At 32.6% G+C, this 16,093-nt stretch overlaps 1 long non-coding RNA gene and 1 other non-coding gene across 3 annotated transcripts; one reads left to right on the forward strand and one right to left on the reverse strand.

Annotated features, from left to right (window-relative positions):
* Nucleotides 1-5,130: 5,130 nt before the first annotated feature.
* Nucleotides 5,131-6,633, forward strand: LOC128293801 (uncharacterized). Of its 2 annotated transcripts, none has more exons than XR_008283957.1 (2): nucleotides 5,131-5,205; nucleotides 6,383-6,633. It is a non-coding gene; the product is annotated as an uncharacterized LOC128293801 (long non-coding RNA). The 2 variants fall into 2 exon arrangements; XR_008283953.1 differs by lacking the exon at nucleotides 5,131-5,205 and adding an exon at nucleotides 5,717-5,764.
* A 9,130-nt stretch (nucleotides 6,634-15,763) lies between these two features.
* Nucleotides 15,764-15,864, reverse strand: LOC128281749 (small nucleolar RNA snoR31/Z110/Z27). The gene has a single exon (XR_008272014.1). It is a non-coding gene; the product is annotated as a small nucleolar RNA snoR31/Z110/Z27 (small nucleolar RNA).
* Nucleotides 15,865-16,093: the final 229 nt, after the last annotated feature.

Raw genomic sequence — 16,093 nt, forward strand, 5'->3', positions numbered from 1 at the left:
GTTTTATTGCTAATTCACTCTTTCACACTTTCTTTGTATTAACCTCATTTTAACATACATATCACAAATCATTTTCACCACATTTCATACATCACAAGTATAGGCCCATGATCACAAGGTCACCATAAAATCATCCTCATGTATAACTTACTTGTTTATAACCTTACCACATACTGGTCACTTAATGAACACATCATTCACATAACCAAGTTCTGCACTTATTCATCACAAAACTCACACAAAGAATACATAGAGAGTCTCCGTTGAACACTTGGATCAATCCTCGATACTTGGTGGTTTCAGCACATAGCTCCACCCATCATATAGTTCGGCTCTCTTGTACACATGGTGAACACTTAGTACCACCCATGTGACCTAGCCGATTTATCTCGTAGCTCTTTTGTCTACATGGTGTCCTTCACTTGGAACCACGCATGCGACCTAGCTACATATATCCAGTAGCTCTCTTGTCTACATGGTGTACACATAGTATCACCCATGCGACCTAGCTACATCATAATGTCTTGTAGCTCTCTTGTACACATGATGTGCACTCAAGACTATACATGTGACCTAGCTACATACCATCTGATCATCCAATATTTCAAGGTTCAACTGAGATTTCTCTCTTTTCCAACAATTTCACCAATCAAGTAATTATCCACAAACATATTTCCAATATTTTTATAAAATATCATAATACAAGTAATAGTGATGTATTACTTACATATAAACTTACATCTCATTTAATATCAACGCAATAACATTAAATTACACATTGTCTTATTAAAAATCATATGAACTTACAATTTCCCATAATATCCATAATCATAGAAATCACATTTATGTATGATAATTCAATGCACTTCATGTACCATAGACATATTTTTAAATCAATTCATAAACTTGGCACCATAATCATTTAATTTAACATAATTCAATTAATTCACTAAATTTAACTTTCAAATATAAATTACAAGATTATTGTTGTATTATTATCATACCAACTTACGTACTTTCAACACCTCGAGAGATCATAGTAAATATATCAATTTTACATTGAAACATGCATAAATTAATGCTTATTATACATATGAACTTACCTTGATATTAAAACGGCCATTTTACCAACTTTCCCAATTTTCAATTTTTCTCTCATTCTAGGTTCAAATCTCGTTTTCCGGGATCTAAAACATCATATTTTACTTATTTAATTAATTTTCTATTCAAAACAGTCCTTAACTCAAACTTTGGAAAAATTACAATTTTGCCCCTAAACTTTTGCATATTTACACTTTTGCCCCTAGGCTCAAGAATTAAACTTCATCCCTTATTCTTATGTTTTATGTCATGATGATCACTTTTCCCTTCTATGGCAACATCAAATTCTCACTCTAACATATACTTATGACTATTAGGTATTTTTACCAATTAAGCCCTTTTGCTCGTTTTCACTTAAAACCGAGTAGCAGAAGTTGTCTAACATAACTTAAAACCTCATATTGTATCATAAAACACCAGAATACACAAATTTTACCTATGGGTATTTTTCCAAATATGAACCCTAGGTTGAATTATTGCTAGTATAAGCTAAATCAAGTTACGGACTCCAAAAACGTAAAGAACTTGAAAAGCGGGTTAGAACGGACTTACAATTGAGCTTGGGAAGCTTGAAAACCCTAGCCATGGAGTCTCCTTGGTATACACGTCCATGGTGAAGAAGATGAGCAAAATTGGCTTTTAATTTTGTATTTTAATTCATTTTACCCCTAAATAACCAAAATACCCTTATTACTAAACTTTCAAAAATTCCATCCATGTCCAATTTTTTTCCATAACTTAGAAATTGTTCAAATTGCTATTTAAGACCTCCTAATTAATATTTCAAATCAATTTCATACTAGAAACTTCTAGAATGCAAGTTTTGCAACTTATTCAATTTAGTCCCTAACTTCGAATTAAGCACCTTATGCATAGAATTTCTTCACGAAATTTTCACACAATCATGCAATCATATCATAGACCTCAAAATAATCATAAAATAATTATTTATATCTCATATTTTGTGGTCCCGAAACCTCAGTTCCAACTAGACCCAATTTTGGGCTATTACAAATCAAACTCAAACATACATATATGATATTATAAAACCATCCAAAATTAAAAATGTCCAATATTCAAGTCCAATTATGACCTTAAACTAAGTCCTAGAAGTTCCACAATGCCCGATTAACATCTCTAAGACATGTAACTAAATCTCTACCGAGCCTTAATCTCTTGGAACTCTCTTGCTTGGCTCCTCAGCTCCTTAATCTCGTCAGCTAATTGCACGAATGTGAGAGTGTGAGCTTAAAAAGCTCAGTGAATGTTAAACACGAGTAAATTAGCACCCAAATCATGCTTAAATTGAAACCAACCAAATACAAATTTTCAATCATAATATCAATCCATAATAGTTCAATGTCATATGCTCAACCATGTATCAAAAATCATAATTAATCATGGCATATAATCATCAATTTAGCATACAACATTTCATACATTTATATTGGCATGCATATACCAACATGGCTTAATTGGATGATCATACATCGAATAAATAGATCTCCTTACTCCCAATTAGAATCAAAATCATACCCGGATTGAATGGGCCGAGGCCACACGCTCCCTTGTATCACCTCAAATCAGTCTCGTTGAGTAGAGACACAAGCTCAACACTCTCTTATCTACTCCAAATCAATCCACCTAAAGCCTCATTGCTCACAAATAACATATCAATATGGTGAGTACTCACAAATCCTATGGCATGCCAACTATATCCAATGGATCCACCATGCTATAATGCCAATAACATAATTTCAGTCAATAATGTGCTCAATTTAAAGTGCCAAAATGCATATGTGAATCATGTAACATAACCATTTTAACATCAAATTAAATCTAGCATACCAATTACCTATTATTAATGTTCATTTATCAATTGAAATATCAACATACCATGAACCAAAAACCCCAACATACTTGCTTAGCTCACCATTATAATCAATCAAATCAAGCATATAAAATCATTAGATGCTCACTTACCAACACTTAACAAAAATTTCATCACTTAAACATATATCAATAATCTTGCAAAATTAACCAACCAAAACTCAATTAAATATTTGCAATCATTAATTAATCATCCAATAAGCATAAGTAAGGGTCAATTTACCAAATCGCCCTTTAATAACACTCACCATACAACTAACTCAACCAAAACCAAGTGATCAACCAAGCAAATCCAAGCTTCAATTTCAATTAGCTTGATCCTCTTCAAGATTCGAAGCTTCAACAGAGATAAAGTAGATATTACCATATTTCAAAAGATATAATAAACACAAATTTTCATCAACCAGGCTACACGAAATTCTTACTCAAAGTTACCTTACCGGATTTGTATCATAAAGTCGAAAACTCGATTCATCACAAAATCGATCACTCCAGCCCTCCTAATCACTTCCAAACATCAATACTAGACCAAATAAACATATCCTAAGCATCAATTTCACAAAAATCTAGAAAATCGGTTCATGAAGATGATGAAATTCGAATTTCTTTAAATTACCTTACAAAACATTTTAATCTTAATAAATAAGATAAAAAAAACCTTCTAATGGATCCATTTTGAGTTGGAACATCTATTGATTCATGGATTTCCTCTCAAAATTCAAGATCCACCATTAAAGCACCTTAACCTTTTGAAGAAGATGACATTGATAAAAAAAATCATGTAATTATCACTCAAATCATGTAAATATGCTTTTAATCATCATAAAAATAAGTTTCGTAAGTGCGATTAAGACTCGATCTCATTTGTGTATCATATTATGAAAGTGTTTAAGACATAAATGTATGTTTGAATGATATATTTACTATTTATTTGATGGCAACGAATGTAACATCTTGTAGTTCGGACCCGGCAATCGGGTCGAGCAAAGGGTGTTACATTTCTGTTCAAACAAAGACTAGAGCAGAACAAAAAAGAACAAGAGGAGAAAATGGTAACATAAATTTCTTTCTTTTTTTCCAATTTGATTGTTGGATATTGCTCTTGTTGGTTGGTTGCTATGATGCATTCCTCTTAAGGGGAATGGTTTTCTTTCAAAATATAGCTTGGTGATTGGGAGTCTTTTTGGTCTTGTGACAAAAAAAAGGGAGATGAATGAATGATAAGGAGTTTGAGTTTAACAGGTTGTTGATTGTTGCTGATGATTTTAGTTGCTGATATTGACTGTTTTAAGGGGAGGAGTTGAGTTGTTTCTGAATTTGCTGCCATAAAGTCTTCTTTATCCTTGTTACTGCTACTTAGAAGCTTTTGTTGCTACTGTTATTTTTCTATTTCTTGCTGAAGTTTAGGAGGAGCTTATTAGTTTTATGATTTTGTTGTTATATTACTACCTTTATGCTATTATTTTTCTAATGATATATTAAACATATTTCTTAAGTTACTTATTCAATTTATATTTTATATCTTATGTGTGTTTATGGCATGGGGATAGGACTATTTGTAACATCCCGAAATAGGGCCTAAACGGAACAGTGGTTGCGAAACCACAAATCCGAGGTAGAATGTAACGGCCTAATTTTCAAGTGGTGTCAAAATGGTGATTTGAGATCACTAAATCGGACAAATAAGATTGAACAAGATAGTAACTTAATATTTATGAGTCAAGTAAGAATTTAGAAGAATTTGTGAAATGGTGAAATTAGTGAATTAAAATAATTTATTAGGTCGACGGGTCAAAAGCGAGGTATCGAGACCTCAAATTTGAAAATCGAGCTATAAATATTTTTATAAATATTTATGAAGTGTCATTGAGTTAGTATTAAAGTTTCGTTAGAAAATTTTGATGTTTGGATAGCTAATTAATTAAAAAGGACTAAACTGAAAATAGCTCAAAATTTGTTAAATTGTGAGTAAATAGCTTAAGTATTTAAAAAGATGGATTTAAAGAGCAATTAGACCCAAAGGTTAATGGCTGGACGGTTTGGGTATGAAATAAGCAAGAAAACAATGTGAACAAGGGACAAAATTGGAATTAGCATAAAAGTTAGTAGTTAAAAAAAAATGATGTAATTGAAAATCTAGACATTTCTTCATCTTTCTCAGCCAGAAACGCCGTAGCAGGTCTCCTATGCTGGTTTTTCATATTTTTGCACCATGTAAGTTCAATTTTTACTATTTCTTAGTAATTTTTATGTTTTTGTGACTTTTACAATTAGGTCCAATCATCTAATTCATTAGTTTTTGATTTGGTGGGTGAAATTGGAAGTTACCCTGGCTGAGTAGGGGTAGTTTATGATGAATTATTATGAAATTGAAGTTCTAATTTCATATTAAGGTTGTTTTATTAAGTCATTTTGATAGAAAATGGTATTTAGGACCTAATTGTGAGCAAAATTGTGAATTAGATGTTGGTGTTGAAATTCAGAATATCAAAGGCTGTGAAATAGTTTATAATGATAAAATAAAAGTGTTAATTTAGAAAAATTAGTTCAATTGATGGGTGAATTGAGTAGGGACTAAATTGTAAAAGCTGTAAATTTTGGGGTAAAAGTGCAATTTCGAATTTTGAACAGCATAAATTGTGAAGTGAAATAGAAATCAAATAAATGCTAATGAGTAGAAATATTTTATATTATAGATCAAGAATCCAAAGAAGAACGAGGAAAAGAAAAGTAAAGGACTAAATTGTAAGGTTTAGTCACATTTTGTATCAAGGTAAGTTTACAGTAAATAAATGCAATATTCTTTTATTTTACATTATTATTGTCAATTTCAGCATTTATATATTATGTTATGAGAATATTTAAAGTCGAATTTAAGGTGAAGTGATGAGAGGAAAAGTGTTAGAAAGCCGGTTGAACCCTAAGAATGTTAGGATATTAGGGTTGACAGATGTAATGAAATGAGCCATGTAAGTCCATATTAGAAATATGGCTTTGGAGACAGGATTGAGCCATGTAAGTCCATATTATATATGGCATTGGAGACAGAATAATTCATGTAAGTCCATGTCAAAGACATGGCATTGGCGAGATATTGATAGACAGAGAGCGACCTAGTATCCTTAGTATTCCGAGTGGTTCAACGGGTCAGGATACGAGTTAAATTACAGTGAATTAACAGCAAAGGAAAAGTAGATTATAGTTATGAAAAAGGAAAGGTCAGGTAAGAAAGAAGGTAAGGGAATAAAGAAGAATATAGAAATTGAGAAGTAAAGAAATTTATGATGTTAGATGATATTATGCATAATTATCCATCATGTTGAATGTTGTGATTTATTTGCTTGTAAGCTTACTAAGCCTAGTGCTTAATCTCTTTATTTTCTTCTTATAGTACTTATCTAGTCACTCGGGGATCGAAGGAAATGTCGGAGGCCGATCACACTATCAAAGAAATAACTCGGTATAACTAGACGTTTTGTTTTGGGTATGGCATGTATAGAAACTTAGCTACTTTTGGTATAATATGAATAATGAATGATGTGTAAATACTTGCTAGTGATTAGCTAAGAAAATAGCTGATGATATACATGTTTATTAATATGTATGATTGAATGATGATTATCACATGAAAATTATGAAAAATGTGAAAGTAACCTAAAACAGATTCAAGTAATGAAATGATGTAACTTTGAAAAATCACTAAAATTGTAGAAACATAGTTTGAAGATGAATAATATATTAAATTAAAGCTTATTATGTATATTTTCTTATGGAATAAGCAAAATAGGTAAAAGTATTATATTTTATGATATATCTGAGTTTTAGTGAAACAGGGTCAGAGCGATTTCTGGATCCCCTGTTTCAACTTTGGAAATTCACCATAAATTGTACAAAACTAATTAGAAGGTATAATTTATATGGTTAGAATGCTTGTTGAATCTAGTTTTTAGTGAAACAAACGAATTAGTCATATGATTTTTTTACAGGAAGAAAAATGGTTCGTAGTAAGAAGAGGTCAGTGCAGTCGAGTTTTGAAACAGGGAAAACTTTAACTAATAAACTGTACTAATTGGCTAAGTCAAAAATTCTAGAAAAAAATTAGTAGATATATATATGAGTCTAGTTTCATGAAAAATTTACAGATCTTAATTTCAAGTTTTGAAACTCGAGAAATGAATTTTTAAGTAACCATGACGCAGAAAAATAGTTTATTCCGAAAATTAAAATAAGTGATTTAGAGTTGTTTAAAAGGTAAGATAAGTTTAGTAACACCTCAAGCTTGACTCCGGTGATGGTTTCAGGCGTGGGGGCGTTACATTTATTGGTATCAGAGCAGGTTTAGTCGGTTCTCGGAACAGCTAGTGTGAGAAAAGTCTAGCTATACATGCCATACTTGTATTTTGATAGTGTGACGACTCTCGGCGATTTTTAAATATTTTGTTTTATTGTAATGGATCCCGAGTGAGCTGGTGATGATGATGTAGAAAGTAATGCGCTTTGCTCCGTAGAAGAGGTAGCGCCATCGAGAATAGGCGATGTGATTAATCGGGAAGGAGTGACTCGAGCTCTCTTCCAAGCTTTGAATGATTTGTTTGCCGAGTTCGTTCGCACGAATCCGGCAGTTAGACCTCCACCCCTCATGATTCTCGGGCTACCCATGTAGCTCAAGCTCCCCAATCACAGTGCAGGTGATAAGAGAAAAGCCACCATTGATAGAATCAGAAACAAGGCGTAAGAGTTCCGAGCAACAAAAGATGATGATGCGAAAGAGCGAATTTTGGTTAGAAAATACTATCGAGTCTTTGATGAGTTATCTTGTACACCGACGAATGTATGGAATGTGTAGTATCACTTCTTAGAGACTCACCTACTACGGTGGAAGACACTTGTATCGGTTGTACCAAAGGAGAGGGTCACTTGGGATTTCTTTCGGGAGGAATTTCGTAAAAGTACATCACCAAAGGTTTATTGACCGAAGAGAAAGGAATTCTGGAATTGAAACAAGGTAATATGATGATCGATGAGATTTTGCTTAAATTATCGGCAACTTAACAAGGTAACAATGAAAGAACAAGTATCCATTGCCTAGAATTGATGATCTGTTTGATCAATTGAAGGAGCTCTTGTGTTTTCAAGATAGATTTGAGATCCGGATATTATCGGTTGTGAGTTAAAGAGTCGATGTCTTGAAGACCTTTCCGGACTAGGTATGGTCATTATGAGTTCCTTGTGATGCCATTTGACTTGACTAATGCTCCCGCCATTTTCATGGACTTAATGAACCGAATTTTCAGACCGTACTTGGATAAGTTTGTATTTTTGTTTATTGATGATATCTTGATTTATTCTCATGATGAGACCGAGCATGCGAGCATTTGAGAACAGCTTTACTGATTACGAAAGATAATCGGTTGTATGTCAAGTTCAACAAAAGTGAGTTCAGTTACGAAGTTGGTTTTCTTGGACATATTGTTTCGTGAAGGTATTAAGGTTGATTCGAGCAAGATTTCAGCCATTGTTGATTGGAAGCCTCCTAGAAATGTATCAAAAGTTAGAAGTTTTCTTGGTCTTGCGGATATTATAGGCGATTTGTAGAGGATTTTCCATGATAGCTACCCACGACAAGATTGCTGCGAAAGGATGTCAAGTTTGAATGGATGAGAAGTGTCAACGAGTTTTGACAAGTTAAAAGCATTGTTGACTAAAGCTCCTGCTTTAGTGCAACTAGAACCGGTAAGGAGTTTGTGATTTACGATGATGCGTCCATGAATGGACTTGGTTGTGTACTTATGCAGGAAGGAAGGTAATTGCTTATGCCTCTAGACAACTAAAGCCACATGAGAAGAACTATTCGACACATGATTTAGAGCTAGTGCCATTGTTTTTTGTTGAAGATTTGGAGACATCATTTGTATGCGGTGAGAAGTGCCACATATTCACTGATCACAAAAGTTTGAAATATTTGATGACTCAAAAAGATTTGAATTTGAGGCAAAGAAGATGGTTAGAGTTGATTAAAGATTATGAGCTAGTGATCGATTATCACCCAAGTAAGGCAAACGTTGTTGCTGATGCTTTGAATAGGAAATCTTTATTTGCATTAAGAGCTTTGAACACTAGTCTAGCCTTATCAGATGATGGTTTTATCTTAGCTGAGTTGAGAGCTAAACCGATGTTTCTTGAAGAAATTTGTGAAGCTCAAAAAAAAAAGACAGTGAGTTGTTAACCAAAAGAGATCAGTGCGAGTCGGATGTAGAGTCGATTTTCGGATCGATTCGGCGGTTGTTTGATGTTCCGAGACAGGTATGCATACCAAGAATGATGAGCTTATTCGAAAGATTTTACAGGAAGCACATAGTAGTTCTTTGTCTATTCATCCAGGTAGTATAAAGATGTATAATGATTTAAAAAAAAATGTACTGGTGGGTAGGAATGAAAAGGGACATTTCAGAGTTTGTTTTTAGATGTTTGATCTGTCAGCAGGTAAAGGCCGAACATCAGGTACCTTCAGGTTTATTGCAGACTGTGCTAGTCCACGAGTGGAAATAGGATCGAGTTACTATGGATTTTGTGACAGGATTGCCGTTTACACCGAGAAAGAAAGATGCAGTATAGGTTGTGATTGATAAGTTAACGAAGTCGGCTCATTTTATCCCAGTTCGTATGGATTATTCACTTGACAAGTTGGCCGAGTTGTATATGTCAGAGATAGTCAAACTACACAGGGTACCATTATCGATCATTTTAGACAGAGATCCAAGATTTACTTCACGGTTTTGGAAGAAATTACAGAAGGCTTTGGGCACAAAGTTGAGTTTTAGTACAGCTTTCCACCCTCAAACCGACGGTCAGTCAGAGAGAGTTATTCAGGTACTTGAAGATATGCTTAGATGTTGTGTACTGGAATTTCAAGGCAGTTGGGAAAAATATTTACCATTAGTAGAGTTTGCCTACAATAATAGTTATCAGTCGAGTTTGAAGATGGCACCTTATGAAGCTTTGTATGGACGTAAATGTCGCACACCTTTATATTGGATGAGCTTAAAGAAAGCCGGATTCTGAGGTTGATCTAGTTAAAGAAAGAAGAAAAGTGAAAGTTATCGAAATTGTTTAAAAGCGACTTGAGACGTGAAGTCATATGCGATTTAAAAAGAAAAGAGATCGAATATCAAGTTGGTGACAAAGTTTTTTTGAAAGTATCCCCGTGGAAGAAAGTTCTCAGATTTGGCAAGAAAGGCAAACTAAGTCCATGTTTTATTGGACCGTTTGAAGTGATTGAGAGAGTCGGACCATTAGCATATTGGTTAGCTTTCCCGATTGAGTTAGAGAAGATTCAAAATGTATTTCATGTGTCTATGCTACGTCGTTATCATTCAGATCCGTCACATGTGATTTCTTAGACAAAGGTTGAGATTCAACCAGACATGACTTACTGTGAAGAACCGGTAAAGATTCTAGCTCGAGAGGTAAAGCAATCAAGGAACAAAAGTATTGCACTTGTGAAAATACTATGGAATAGACATGGGGTAGACGAGGCTACATGGGAACCCGAAGAGGCTATACAAAAATAGTACCAAAATCTCTTCACAGGTAAGATTTTCGGGACGAAAATCCCTAAAGGGGGGGAGAAATGTAACATCCCGAAATAGGGCCTAAACGGAACAGTGGTTGCGAAACCACAAATCCGAGGTAGAATGTAACGCCTAATTTTCAAGTGGTGTCAAAATGGTGATTTGAGATCACTAAATCGGACAAATAAGATTGAACAAGATAGTAACTTAATATTTATGAGTCAAGTAAGAATTTAGAAGAATTTGTGAAATGGTGAAATTAGTGAATTAAAATAATTTATTAGGTCAGACGGGTCAAAAACGAGGTATCGAGACCTCAAATTTGAAAATCGAGCTATAAATATTTTTATAAATATTTATGAAGTGTCATTGAGTTAGTATTAAAGTTTCAGTTAGAAAATTTTGATGTTTGGATAGCTAATTAATTAAAAGGACTAAATCGAAAATAGCTCAAAATTTGTTAAATTGTGAGTAAATAGCTTAAGTATTTAAAAGATGGATTTAAAGAGCAATTAAACCCAAAGGTTAATGGCTGGACGGTTTGGGTATGAAATAAGCAAAAAAGCAATGTGAACAAGGGACAAAATTGGAATTAGCATAAAAGTTAATAGTTAAAAAAATGATGTAATTGAAAATCTAGACATTTCTTCATCTTTCTCAGCCGAAAACGCCGTAGCAGGTCTCCTATGCTGGTTTTCATATTTTTGCACCATGTAAGTTCAATTTTACTATTTCTTAGTAATTTTTATGTTTTATGACTTTTACAATTAGGTCCAATCATCTAATTCATTAGTTTTTGATTTGGTGGGTGAAATTGGAAGTTACCCTGGCTGAGTAAGGGTAGTTTATGATGAATTATTATGAAATTGAAGTTCTAATTTCATATTAAGGTTGTTTTATTAAGTCATTTTGATAGAAAATGGTATTTAGGACCTAATTGTGAGCAAAATTGTGAATTAGATGTTGGTGTTGAAATTCAGAATATCAAAGGCTGTGAAATAGTTTATAATGATAAAATAAAAGTGTTAATTTAGAAAAATTAGTTCAATTGATGGGTGAATTGAGTAGGGACTAAATTGTAAAACTGTAAATTTTGGGGTAAAAGTGCAATTTCGAATTTTGAACAGCATAAATTGTGAAGTGAAATAGAAATCAAATAAATGCTAATGAGTAGAAATATTTTATATTATAGATCAAGAATCCAAAGAAGAACGAGGAAAAGAAAAGTAAAGGACTAAATTGTAAGGTTTAGTCACATTTTGTATCGAGGTAAGTTTACAGTAAATAAATGCAATATTCTTTTATTTTGCATTATTATTGTCAATTTCAGCATTTATATATTATGTTATGAAAATATTTAAAGTCGAATTTAAGGTGAAGTGACAGAGGAAAAGTGTTAGAAAGCCGGTTGAACCCTAAGAATGTTAGGATATTAGGGTTGACAGATGAAATGAAATGAGCCATGTAAGTCCATATTAGAAATATGGCTTTGGAGACAGGATTGAGCCATGTAAGTCCATATTATATATGGCATTGGAGACAGGAATAATTCATGTAAGTCCATGTCAAAGACATGGCATTGGCGAGATATTGATAGACAGAAGCGACCCTAGTATCCTTAGTATTCCGAGTGGTTCAACGGGTCAGGATACGAGTTAAATTACAGTGAATTAACAGCAAAGGAAAAGTAGATTATAGTTATGAAAAGGAAAGGTCGTAAGAAAGAAGGTAAGGGAATAAAGAAGAAGATAGAAATTGAGAAGTAAAGAAATTTATGATGTTAGATGATATTATGCATAATTATCCATTATGTTGAATGTTGTGATTTATTTGCTTGTAAGCTTACTAAGCCTAGTGCTTAATCTCTTTATTTTCTTCTTATAGTACTTATCTAGTCACTCGGGATCGAAGGAAATGTCGGAGGCCGATCACACTATCAAAGAAATAACTCGGTATAACTAGACGTTTTGTTTTGGGTATGGCATGTATAGAAACTTAGCTACTTTTGGTATAATATGAATAATGAATGATGTGTAAATACTTGCTAGTGATTAGCTAAGAAAATAGCTGATGATATACATGTTTATTAATATGTATGATTGAATGATGATTATCACATGAAAATTATGAAAATGTGAAAGTAACCTAAAACAGATTCAAGTAATAGAAATGATGTAACTTTGAAAAATCACTAAAATTTTAGAAACATAGTTTGAAGATGAATAATATATGAAATTAAAGCTTATTATGTATATTTTCTTATGGAATAAGCAAAACAGGTAAAAGTATTATATTTTATGATATATCTGAGTTTTAGTGAAACAGGGTCAGAGTGATTTCTGGATCCCCTGTTTCAACTTTGGAAATTCACCATAAATTGTACAAAACTAATTAGAAGGTATAATTTATATGTTTAGAATGCTTGTTGAATCTAGTTTTGAGAGAAACAAACGACTTAGTCATATGAATTTTCTACAGGAAGAAAAATGGTTCGTAGTAAGAAGAGGTCAGTGCAGTCGAGTTTTGAAACAGGGGAAACTTTAACTAATAAACTGTACTAATTGGCTAAGTCAAAAATTCTAGAAAAAAATTAGTAGATATATATATGAGTCTAGTTTCATGAAAAATTTACGGATCTTAATTTCGAGTTTTGAAACTCGAGAAATGAATTTTTAAGTAACCATGACGCAGAAAAATAGTTCATTCCGAAAATTAAAATAAGTGATTTAGAGTTGTTTAAAAGGTAAGATAAGTTTAGTAACACCTCAAGCTTGACTCCGGTGATGGTTTCGGGCGTGGGGGCGTTACACTATTTGTCATTTTCTTATGTTTTATCAAAAACCAAAAGGGGGAAATTGTTGAGACCATAGTTGCCTAATGCTAATGTTTAAACGACTTGTTTAAAAAACTATCTAGACAAACTTTCAAGACAGCCTAAGTGTTATTTTGTTAGTTGCATTTTTTTACCTAGACCTCCATAATTGTTTTCTCTATAAGCAAATGAATTTTGGAACATGTTATATTTCATCTCATATCATGATAATCGAGTTTGGCTAATTGTGGAAACCATGAGATCAACATTCCATTAAGTTTCATCCTTATCCTAAGATATTTATTTGGTGATTAAATTGTTGATTTATCTTGGCTAATAAAACCTTATTTTGAGATAATTATTAGAGATAATTCAAAAGATAAATTAATATTATCATCAAGAGTTTTACCTTAACCACGATTACAATCAGGAACAGAATGAAGATAATGTATTGGTAAGAATGTTAGACCATAAAGAAGCTATCATATCTCATTTAAGTTAGGCTAGCCTATTTTTAGAATTCCATACTTTGGGACTTTATGTCCATAATGATGTCATGCTTGTTTTTGGGACTCCGAAGAAACAAATCTTGACCGAATCCATATTTGCCCAATGGATCTAATCTGCTCATGGTAAAACTTTATACGGGTTCAATATGCTTTATCTTCAATGAATGACCCAACATTCAATGCAAGTCGAAGCATATGGTTGTCTGGTTGGTTAAATGTTGTTAATGAAAATAGTAATTCATTATCCTTAACAATAGATTGCATTGCCACGCATCATAGGTGCTCATGTCAAGTGATTTGTAACAAGTTGAGATTATCTATTGGGGGTACAATTACTTCTTCTGTAAAATGTAAATTGAGCTTTAATCAATAAGTGATTGAATCAATTGTCACAAATTAAGATTGATAAATCTAAAGTGCATTAACAAATCTCTTTATACTTATTTCTCTCATCTTATTTACTTATTACCTCTATTCTATTCAAAAGTGTTCAAACATCTATTTAAATATCAATTTGGACATCAATTTAAATAAAGATCAAACCAATATTCTTAATATATTGCCACCTTTTTTCCTTGGCTTAAGAGTATAAAAGGCCCTCAAACATTTTCAAAAAAAAAAAATTAAACTCCTATTTTTTTCATTTAATTGGATACTTAAACTTTCAAAATACATAAAAAAAAAAACTTCAAACTTTTTCAATAAAAAATAATTAAGCCCCTATTTTTTTTGTTGCACTCAATTGCCAAAATGTATCAAAAAAACTTTTTAACTGTTATCTTCAACGATTGATCATTAAAGATAAGTACCCCTAATTTTTTTAATTATAATCATCACCTATCACAGCTACAATATGATATCTGACAAAAATGATACAAAAATAAAAATTAATAAAAAATTATAAAATTTTATTAATTTTATTAATTTTAGTGGATGTGTGCTTCATATTGTCCAAGGATGTGACCACTTTATCAGCCTCACGATCTCTTGCCTCAATCAAAAGATATTACTTGCAGCGTATTTCCTTCGTTCTTTTTTTTTTTTTTTTTCTTTCTGCTGATATTGGTCCCATTAATCGAGCTCGCCTCGATTGGGCGTATGAACACTTAGTCTTTCTTAGTTTTTGAGTTGACTGGGCCAACAGATGCCCAGAATTTCTAACCAATTTTTTTGCTCTAATATGATTTGCTTGAAGTCACCAACGGTTCTTGTGAAATAGTAGGTATAACGTCATTGTTGCTTGATTGGTCTTCCATAGTGGGATCTCAATTTCTCTTAGTATTAGTTGCCTTTTAAAGGCCCTCAAATCTCAATCCCTTTTCCTTCAAAATAAAGAAATTATTCTCAATAGCTTTTCCCACGATCCTTGCTTCCTTCTCTCATTACCCTCCAGTCAATGACGATCCATTGTATGAAGCTTTCCACCACTCTTCGAGCTACCGATGACTGCTTAACTTCTGTCTCATCCCAAGTACTATTGTCCCATTTGTTTCTCAATCCAGTACAACATCTTTTTTAATCGTAAACCGCTTGTCCCTTCAGTATAGTGATGATTAATCCTCTCGATTCATAAATTCATTCAGAGCCTCCATGTTTCACTATGATACTGTTTACTTTAAATCGAAACATAGATTGGTGATCATTTGTTCATAAAGGTTGGATTCAGCATCCAGAGCATGCATAGGATGTAAATACATTAAGAAACCATGAACAGAAGATGAATTAATGTGAAAGCTAATGCAAAAACTGTGTTTAGCCAAGTCAAAATATTATCTAAAATTTGAACCAATTGGATTTTTATTGGAACATATCGATTCGCCAATTTCCACTAAAAGAAACAGAATAATATTAATATAAACATTACTGTTATTATCGTCGTCGTCACCATCAGAAAGGAAATATTCTTCTCATCCATAGCCTTTAAAAAAGGCTATGTAGGAAGGTGTCCTAAGATATTTTTCCAATTTCATCACTTGATGACTCTTGAGGCAAGTAAATCATAACTTTCTTGATTGAATATTTTAAATCTTTCAAGAATTATAGAAGTAACCAAGCATAGATACACAAGCAAGGATTTGTATATCAATCAATAATGAACTACCACAGATCAAGAATCGGATTATTATATAAATCTATATATATATATATATATTGGTTAATCCTCATCAAATTCCAAAACCAAAAAAAAAAAAAGGATTTGACTGAGAAAA

The sequence above is a fragment of the Gossypium arboreum genome, chromosome 1 (genome assembly GCF_025698485.1).
Source record: "Gossypium arboreum isolate Shixiya-1 chromosome 1, ASM2569848v2, whole genome shotgun sequence".
Taxonomy (NCBI): domain Eukaryota; kingdom Viridiplantae; phylum Streptophyta; class Magnoliopsida; order Malvales; family Malvaceae; genus Gossypium; species Gossypium arboreum.